The sequence below is a fragment of the Engraulis encrasicolus genome, chromosome 6 (assembly GCF_034702125.1).
Source record: "Engraulis encrasicolus isolate BLACKSEA-1 chromosome 6, IST_EnEncr_1.0, whole genome shotgun sequence".
Taxonomy (NCBI): Eukaryota; Metazoa; Chordata; class Actinopteri; order Clupeiformes; family Engraulidae; genus Engraulis; species Engraulis encrasicolus.
In genome coordinates, this window is record NC_085862.1 from 12039691 (window position 1) to 12049381 (window position 9691).

Below are 9691 nucleotides of genomic sequence, written 5' to 3' on the forward strand. Positions count from 1 at the left end.
ACCTTTCAAAAGTGGGGGTATATGTGACAGGTTGGACCTGTCACCTGGTGCGTGTATGTTACCCAAGATTGTCATTACTTGCCTGTGGGCTAGCAGGGCGGGCACTGGGACCCAGCGGAAGGGGCAACGTAGTGACAGTCCCTAGAGTATAAATTTCCGTAAATAGTTCAAATGCGAGATGCCAGGTCTGGACACACCTGGGCTCGCTGCTGTTATCGGGCAGGTGCGGTGTTGCTGTGGGGTGGTGTGAGGACCCCGTCGTGCGCGCGTAGACCTTGGTGAAGCGTCCAATTGGGTCTGGCTACCACGGGGAGACGTGCCTGAATTCCTAACCCGCTCTGTTGCGCCCACAGGTCCGAGACACGTTCAACAGCGTGTTGTGAGTGGGGCATTCTGTTGAGGGTGGGGGACACCACCGTCTTTCTCATACTGAGTTTTGTTTGTTTTGTTGCGTCAACGAGCTCTGCAGTGAAATGTGTAGTCCTGTAGCGTGGTAGTTCTAGGGGCTGGAGTTGTAGCTTCCTTGGTGTAGTGGCCTGATTGGCTAACCTGTACTGCTACATAGTGAACCTTTTTTTTGTGTGCCGTGTGATCTTCTTTTATTAGTGTGCTGTGTTATTTCAGTTTACTTTTTATCTTTTGGTTTGGTTTACTTTTATTTTCACTGTGTAGCCAAGTGCTTGTTTCCACTTATTGGCTGCCTAACCAATTCAATTATCCAGTCATCAAGGAAGTAATCCACTGCTGTCAGTAGCCTACTTGTGACCTGCCTTGCACCCGTCCTGATAAGGACGCGTTCACATTTTAAGTATTGAACAAGAAAAGAGAAAATAAAAACAATATGTGTCAACAGTTGTGTCCTCATTCATCATCTAGAACCTGTCGGGGAAGTTGATTGTATAACAGCTGGGTTGTCTCGCCCTAAACGAGACTGGCGTAGTCATCTTGTAAATCTTATAAAGTAAAATTCAGATTTTGGTAAACCTACACTCGGTTACAATTATAATGGTAGAAAACTCCATTGACACGCATTCATTTTGCACTTAGGTAGGATTAGGCTTAGCCAGTTATGGCTAGTAGCTAGTTCCGTGAGTGAACACCCCCTGAAAGAATTCAAGGACTTTTCATGTGAAAATCAACAGGAAATGCCGCCATTTTTTTTCTCACTAGTAAAGAGCAGAGCTGTAGAGAAAAGAGTTGGAGCATCCTTTGATCTTTGCCGACGAGTGGTCACGTGGTTTGCGTAGTCTACGCCCACCGCAGAAGGGTCCTATACACCGGGAGCTGTCAATACATTTCATTGAGCGAGAGCGTCCTTTAACGGTAATTATATCAGATTATGCCGCCCCCAAAAGAACGAGTTCGTTTTGTTTTTTGTAGGCCATTTTATGGCCTTCATTGTCATATAAAAACATTGAAGTGTCAGTACCGTAATACGGTAATATCATTGCAGTTACACTTTGGGAGGGAAACGTCATCTTAGCTAGGAAGCTCCATTACTTACCATTGAGATGCTAATTGTCCGTAGCCCTTGATAATGTCTATTTGTTTTGGATTCAGCAGATTTGCAGTAGGATATTTTAATGGATAAAATACTTCCAATACATAAAAAGATAAATACATAAACCCAGCATGTCCCAGTTGTAGGCCTACAGTAATATAGCATTTGTTAATTTCAGCCTTTATGATGCTGGTCATCATCAGACCTGTCAAACCACTCAATGCAGGATGCAAATGAACATGAACATGATGCAATGAACATGAAGTAAATAACCCACAGCTGTACAACCTGTGCTTGAATGGTTCAATCTTTTATTTGAAATAAAAAAAATACTCCAAATAGAAACATAAACAGCCCAAACAAAATAACTATGAATAAAACGGCATGTCTGTGTACATGACAAGACGTGTGTGTGTGTGTGTGTGTGTGTGTGTGTGTGTGTGTGTGTGTGTGTGTGTGTGTGTGTGTGTGTGTGAAATCAATAATGCATGAAGAATTGGAATTCACTGGAACATGCTGGAACTTCCAATGCATTGAAAGCATCAACCTATGACCAGAGAGGAGCAGACAGGAGAAGAAAAAAGAGAGAGATTTATTTATATACATGGCATGGCTGTTGGTGCTGAAAGGGATTGATTTGAATATTTCAGAAAAGACTGATCTGCTGGGATATTCACACATAACCATCTCTGGGTTTAACAAACAATGGTAAGGGGGGGGGGGGGGGAATACAGTGAGCAGCGATTCTGTGGGCAAAAATGTCTTGTTGATGGCAGAGGAGAATAGCCAGACTGGTTGGAGCTGATACAAAGGCAACATTAAGTCAAATAACCACTCAGTACAACAAAGGTATGCATAAGAGAATCCCTGATTACACAGCACATCTTGAGGCAAATGGGTTACAGAAGCAGAAAAACACATTTGGTGCCACTCCAAGAACCAGCCAAGAACAGGAAAATGAGGCAACAATTTCGACTGGCTCACCATAAACGACACTAAAAGATCGGAAAAATGTTGCCTAGTCTGATGAGTCTTGATATCTACATCTACACTCTCAGGTGGAATTGACAGAATTTTGTCGATAACAACATGAAAAGATGGACTCATGCAGGAGATATAATGGCATAGGGATATTTCCTAAGCACATTTTGGGCCAATTAGAACCAATTTATATTTGTTGGAATGCCACAGCCTACCCAAGACTTTGTTTAAAGGTACAGTGCCAAAATGGTAGGCCACACCCTGGAGGGACATTTATTGGAAAGTTAAATGGATCACACAGCAAGAATGGCGGACAAGATTGCTCTGGACCCTTTGCTAAACCAATAATTAGCGTTCCTCCCTTCTGGAAGAAATTTTAGAATGTCTTGCTGCTGAAAAAAAAAATATATAAACACCATTTTCACCCTCATCCTATAGTATTGCTTCACAGAAGTGGAGAACAGTAGAATGCACACATCTACATGGAAAGCATATTTTTTTTAATACCACAGAGGAATATTTTAAGTTTTTTTTTGGCAACTTAATTTATTGTACTGTGCTGCCCTAACAGCTTGGGCCTAGAGGACCTAGAGGACAAGACCAATGGCCATATTGTTTTTAAATGCCTGTTTACATGTGGATTGTGGAGAAGTGTCACGCTAGACAAATTTCTGTGAAAACAGACACTAAAAGTTAGTTATCTGATCTTACAAGGGTGGCAAGACTAGGCATTGCAACTATGCTGCCCATTCCTACTTGTCATTAACATTTATTAAAGTAATACATTTAAATTCACTGTGACACAGTACTCCACAAAATTCAAGTGAACACTGCACACTAGAAAATTGCATTTCTGCCTCATCCATGCAAGGGGGCAGTCCCCAATGGCGCAGTGTGGCGGGACGGTACCATGATCAGGGTACCTCAGTCAGGGAGGAGGATGGGGGAGAGCACTGGTTAATTACTCCCCGCACCAACCTGGCGGGTCGGAGTCGAACCAGCATCCTTTGGGCTACAAGTCTGACACCCTAACCGCTTACCCACGAATACGACACAAATACCATTGTCTTGACACCCTGTCTGTCAACAGTCACTTTCACTAGTCCATACCTTTGAAAACGGTCCTCTGGTATTTCTTGACCCAGTCTTGACTCAATTAACTTGTTGAATGGTTGTTCGGCGTCTTCCATTCTTACTTTGGCTATGTCTCTGAGTGCTCAATACCATGTGCTTCTTAAAATACTCCTGTCCTGCACAACTTCCAGGCCATTCACAATCTTGCAACAATCTTGCCTTGCCATTCCCTCTCGCTACCTCGGTTTGTCCTCGACCATCCTCCTCTCTGTCCCTCTGCCCATCTCAGTACCATGGGGAATAGAGCTTTTCAGTTGCTCTGCTCCTCAGCTCTGGAATGCACTGCCCCCTGACTTATTACCCAAGTTCAAATGCAGACTAAAAACTCATTTGTTTCAGTTAGCCTATTCCTTAGGACTTTTTAACTACCGTTTTATTTTTGTTAAAATGTGTTAATGTGTCTTCGTTTTATTATTACTTCTCTCTGATCCTTGAATGTTTTGAAAGGCACTTTTATTCTCTTGTTACCGTAGTTTCATTTGAATTCCATTGGGATGGCGTATAGAAACAAAAAAAAGACAACTATGTTGCTGTGCACATATATCCGGCCCTACTAGTCTGACTAGTCTGTTAGACACAGATATAATATTACTTACTGTAAGGGTCCTCAAAAGGTTAGTTAGGTTACCTTATCAGTGCAACTCAAGAAAGCCACCACCTGCAACTAAGCCATTTCTGGCAAAAGCACTTCCCCATCAACAGCAGCAGTCTCATGCAGTAGGAGCAGAATCATTTCCACCTGTAACACAACTCAATGGGAATACAAAAGACAAAAACAGTGATATTAGTCAAATGTTGAACTGGATCTGGACGGATAAATATTTCACAGCCAGTCACTGCTGATTGAAAGAAGTGATTTTCAATGAATCTGTGGTATCATTATGACCAAGTGAATAATTACAACAGATGACAGCTATGATTCTAGCACTTGGTAGACACACCACCACCACCATCCACCCATCCACCAAATGCACTCACAAAAGCGGAGTCCTGTGTGCTATACCATCTGGCCGGATACGTCATCAAGGGTGTACTAGGCGGCTCTTTGTGTTCGGCCTGTAAGCCTGCCTTAAGGAACAGTGACGACGCTGTACCGGACAACGCCACACTGCTGCAGATGAAGGAGTACAGAGAGGGCGCACTTCACCAGCCATCTGCGGATGTATTCTCTTTACTGCAGCACGTTGAGCAGCTGTTCCGGGCCAGGACATCAGAAGCCCTAATGGAGTGCTCAGTCAGTGAACTAGTGGAAGAGGCCATGACTGTGAAATCAAACCTTCCATCCTGCCATGATGTCAAGAGGAGAGTGATCACCAAATACACCAGGTTGAGGCTCAGCATTGCAGGTAAATGCATCAATAATGAAAGGGAAGAACCATGGGAAGGGAAAAAGCTACCTTGGCAGTAAAAGTCAAGCAAAGAAGGCTCCACCTCCTGCCAAATCCCTTCCGATGGCTGTAGCGGTCCCCACCAACACCACCAGTCTGCACCAGCCTGCTGTAGCGGTCTCCACCAACAATCTGCTAGAACCTAGATCCGAACAGAAAAATGACAACATGAACATCACCATTTCAATGCCTCGCAGTTCATTGTGAATCTAGCTATCGTAAAGATACACGAGTAACCGCAGAGATACACCAGCGGCGATCTGAGCGAGTCGAGCGACGGAAGTAATTGACTTTGTATTGAGTCGAGAGACAAAAGCGATTCTGGAGACTAGAGCGATTTGCGCGCCGAGCGCGACAATTTGAAGTTGAAATCTTTTCAACTTTTTATGACGCGGTTCGGCGACAAGCCGTGACAGCCAATGACTGTATAGAGGTCAGTAACCACAGCCAATGGGAATGCTTGAATGCTTTGCCTTCCGCCTGTACGGACATACTCTAGTCTCCTCAGTCTCTCGTATCGCTTGCTGCTACACTCTGTCGCTTGAGTCGCGTCGCCGCTGGTGTATCTCTGCGGTAATGTAAGCTTAATGTCAGCTTAACAAGAAATGAGCAGGTAACATCACCATTGTATACTACCCAAAAACAACAAATGACATCCTCGGAGACTGTACTTGTGATAGCCTGTGTCGACTCGACACACGACACAGTAGACACTCAATGGCACAAAAATCCCAAATTCTACTTAAGTAATACCTGAAGCCATGAACATCAGCATTTGAATGCCTCGTAGTCCATTATTGGATCTAGTTAGATAGCATAAAGATCTCCGCGCATCAACTAACTTGTTGACATTAGCTTCCAGCTAGCTTAGAAACATTAGCTATAAATGACCGATAAGCAAATAGCTCTGAAATCAAACGACTGTATGGATATTGACAGAAGACAACAGGACGGTATCTTATAAAATATGTGACATGTCATCGTTTAAAATATAGATTGAAAGGTAGCATCGATGTTTTGCGAACACGTCAAATCCAAAGTTGAACCAGAAGCGCCGTGTTGAAAACGCTAGCTATTACCACACGATTAACGGTTTTTCACATTACCATTGTGATTTTATATTACCCAAACTGGCAAAATTACATCCTCAGAGACTGTACTTGTGATAGCTTACGCTGACAAAGACAGAGAACTTTGATTAATCTCCCTATTATATCAACTTACCTGGGAAGTGGTCGACACGCCAACGACACTCAATGGCGTCCCCGTTGCTGCACAGGACCCTTTGAGCAAAATGAAGTGACGGCGAAACCCCGGATGTAGAGCAGCCATGCTCGTCCGCGGCCGTCAATGGCTTCAGGACAACTCTTTCTCTACAGCTCTGGTAAAGAGCATGTAGCAACCCAATGTAAGTAGGCTGCAGGATGTGAGTGCCCGGATATCCGCCGGAGTATTTACGTCTATTTTACCTCAGCTACTCGATTTCGGTCGTGTATTTACGACAGTTTAACCTCAGCTACTTGATTTCGGTCCGATTTGAGTCTGACTGAAGATGGAAGGGACATAGGTGCCGTGCGTAAAGAGCCCACAGCACATCGCCTTTCGGCGACACCAAGTTCCTTGATCTCCCAATCAAAAGAATAGGCCCGGTGACGAATAACATCAAAATAATTGAAAAATAATAATAATAAAATGAAGTTATAACTTAAAACCGAATTGATTTGGGTGTGAAAATTAAACTGTCTCAACCGGGCACCCAAAGGGAATCCATCAAAAGATAACGGCGTTACTTTCTCGTCGGCATTATTTTGTTTTTATTATCCAGGAGGACTGAGCTGAAAACTGCAACAGTCACCTTGCACAGTTCTAGCTGCTCTGAAGCACGTGTGTCTAAGCAATTAAATCATCCTGCTCATTCGCAATGTTAAATAAAAAGTTTTGCACAAGACTATAGGCCTACCTAAAATAGATGCACTGTCACAGACACTGGAATAGCCCGTTTCGGAAGGCATTAAAGTCACGAGTTTACCCAGTCTAAATGTAGCTAGCACTCGGGGAGTTTCTTTTACTCCTTACATTAGTGAAACATAACATCAGGATATCCTACAAGTTAAAAGAATATCTGGGCATAGTCTTCTCTGTGAGTTAGAAAACAGCAGCTATGCCGCATATTGTGTAGTTATTATTTGGTGGTGCAAAAACAACACGCGAAACCATGCCGCATATGTGCCATTATTATTGGTGATGCCGAAACAACAAAGCCAGATTGGTGACTAGAGCCTGCCTAGTACATTTAGACATAGCCTAGGGCCTACTCATTTGATTGTGCCATGTACATTTAAAAGTGTCAGTGCAGAATTAAACGTGGAGCTGAATATAAATATTGGAGCCATTCTACCTCCGTGTCTAGAGTCAGAGGCGCGCGCGCACGCTCTTATTTCTGTATTATATGAAACTATCCTAAAAAGGGTCACAACATCAGAGGACGTGGTGGAGGATACTTGCGGCGGGGTCCGAGACCGAGTTGTTACGGGACACTCTTAATATTATTGAAGGGACAGCATGCTCGATACTTTACCCGGTCTAATAGCACTCGAAAAGTTATGCCGCATATTGTGCAGATTAATGCCAACAACAGGTGAAACTAGGCACATTGGAGACTACAGCCTATAATTTAGACATAGCCTCATTTGATTGTGCTACGTAAACTTAAAAGTGTCAGTACAGAATCAAACGGGACGCTGAAATATTGGAGCCAGTAACTTCGTGTCCGGTGGATATTGTGCAGATGTGTGTGCGCGCGCACAACTAATTTCTCTCCCATCTCTTTGCTCATCAAGCCTCCGATCTCCAAAAAGACACGGGCACTCAGGATAACTGTTTACACGAGCTGTTTAAATAATGTGATGCACGTTCTTCATGACATAGCATGGTTTGGCACCCTAAATCCAACATGACTGCATTCGCACATATCGTTTAAACATCCATGATGGAATTGTCACTCTTAATGTGCAAGTATTGGATATGAAAAAAAGATCCTAAAACGGTCACAACACCAGAGGACCCGTGGTGGTGTGGTGGATATTTGCGGCGGGGGCCGAGGCCGAGTTGTTACGGTAGGCTACAATCATATTATAGAAGGGACAGTCAGGCGACACAGCGCGACTCACATAGGGTAGCTGTGGTACCGCAAAGCATTCCTGATGGTGGAAATGAATGCAAATGCATGGAAATACTCGGGCGGATATCCGGGCACTCACATCCGGCAGCCTACTTACATTGGGTTGCTACAGAGCACAAGCAGAGAGGATTTATAGAGATATAGGTAGAAAGGCTATGGCACAAGCTCTTGGCGCCATTGTGTGGCCAACGAGCATGCGTGGAACGACTGGACTTTAATTGTAATTCTGAATAAAAGGTTACATGACAGAGGAACGTGTTTAATCGGATTTAAAAGAGGAATAAACCACCCACTTTAAATCCTGTTCGGTAGGTCTTTACATGATAATTCTAGAGTGGAATTAAGTGTTAATCAGATTTAAAGTGAGTTAAATCGGATTTAAGTGTCTCATGTAAGCGCATACATGATTATCTCCATGGTCCGCCATTTTGAATTTCCAAAAATAGCCATTTTAGCAAATGACTCTACTTGGACCATACTAGAAAATATTTCATGTTAAGATCAAATTTGGCAATAGGCAGCCCAGTTTCAATGAGCAGCATAGTTGCAGTACCTTTTTTGACCATTTCCTGCACAGTGTCCCTTTAAATACAATAAATTCAATAAAGGGAAAAGTCTGCTGGACATGAAGGGAAATTGTGTGTTTTTGACCATTTTACATAAATTATCTATTTTGGACTAATCTATTGGATGGTTATCCAGGACCTGTGTCATTGGTCCGACAGTCCGACTCCCCCTCGCTTCCCCCCATCTTCATGCCGGCTCTGGACGTCCCCCCTTCTTACACGTGCATGTACTGTATGTGTGTATGTAGAGACACGCACGGTACAGATGATTTACCAGGAGGAGAAGCTGCCATACGTTTGGGTGTAATGTAACGTAATGTATTCTAATCTAATGTTATGTAATGTAATTTAATGTAATGTTATGTAATAATGTAATGTTATGTATTCTAATGTCATGCAATGTCATGTAGTGTAGTGTAATGTAATGTAATGCAATCTATTTTTATGTATTGCAATGTAGTAATGCATGTTATGTAGTGTAATGTACACTGTAATGTAATGTAATGTTATGTATTGTAATTGTAGTAAAAAAATTATATCGGCAGACAAGCAACTCAGGTGGTAAGCACTGCAGATTTTATTGTTAACGGCCGGAGAAATTACTGTGTGGAGACAGGACGTATTCCACCCAGCAAGCTCTGAAGTGAATACAAAGCCAACACTATTTAACCATTTCCCTCCCCCACAGTCCATGTCGTCAGCTTCTTCTGCGCATGTGGGGTCCCGCATGGCCAGATGCACTGTCCATTGTCTTGTTGTCCAGCGAATGCAATTTCATATTTGTTGTTCAGCAGCCACACCAAGTAGATGCACATGTTTCCAATAATGTTGAGTGTCCCATGACCCATTACAGAAAAGCTTACACACAAGAATATGTCACTATATGGGGACTTCCCCAGCCAAATCATGAGAATAAAATGAGAATATAATATAAGAATAG

The 9691-nt window shown here is 43.0% G+C and overlaps 1 long non-coding RNA gene across 1 annotated transcript; it reads right to left on the minus strand.

The window, feature by feature from the left end:
- Positions 1-1183: 1183 nt before the first annotated feature.
- LOC134450710 (uncharacterized) lies at positions 1184-5231 on the minus strand. Its single transcript, XR_010035149.1, has 4 exons — positions 5014-5231; positions 4595-4900; positions 4245-4355; positions 1184-2048 (listed from the first exon to the last, which is right to left on the minus strand). It is a non-coding gene; the product is annotated as an uncharacterized LOC134450710 (long non-coding RNA).
- Between the last annotated feature and the right edge of the window lie 4460 nt (positions 5232-9691).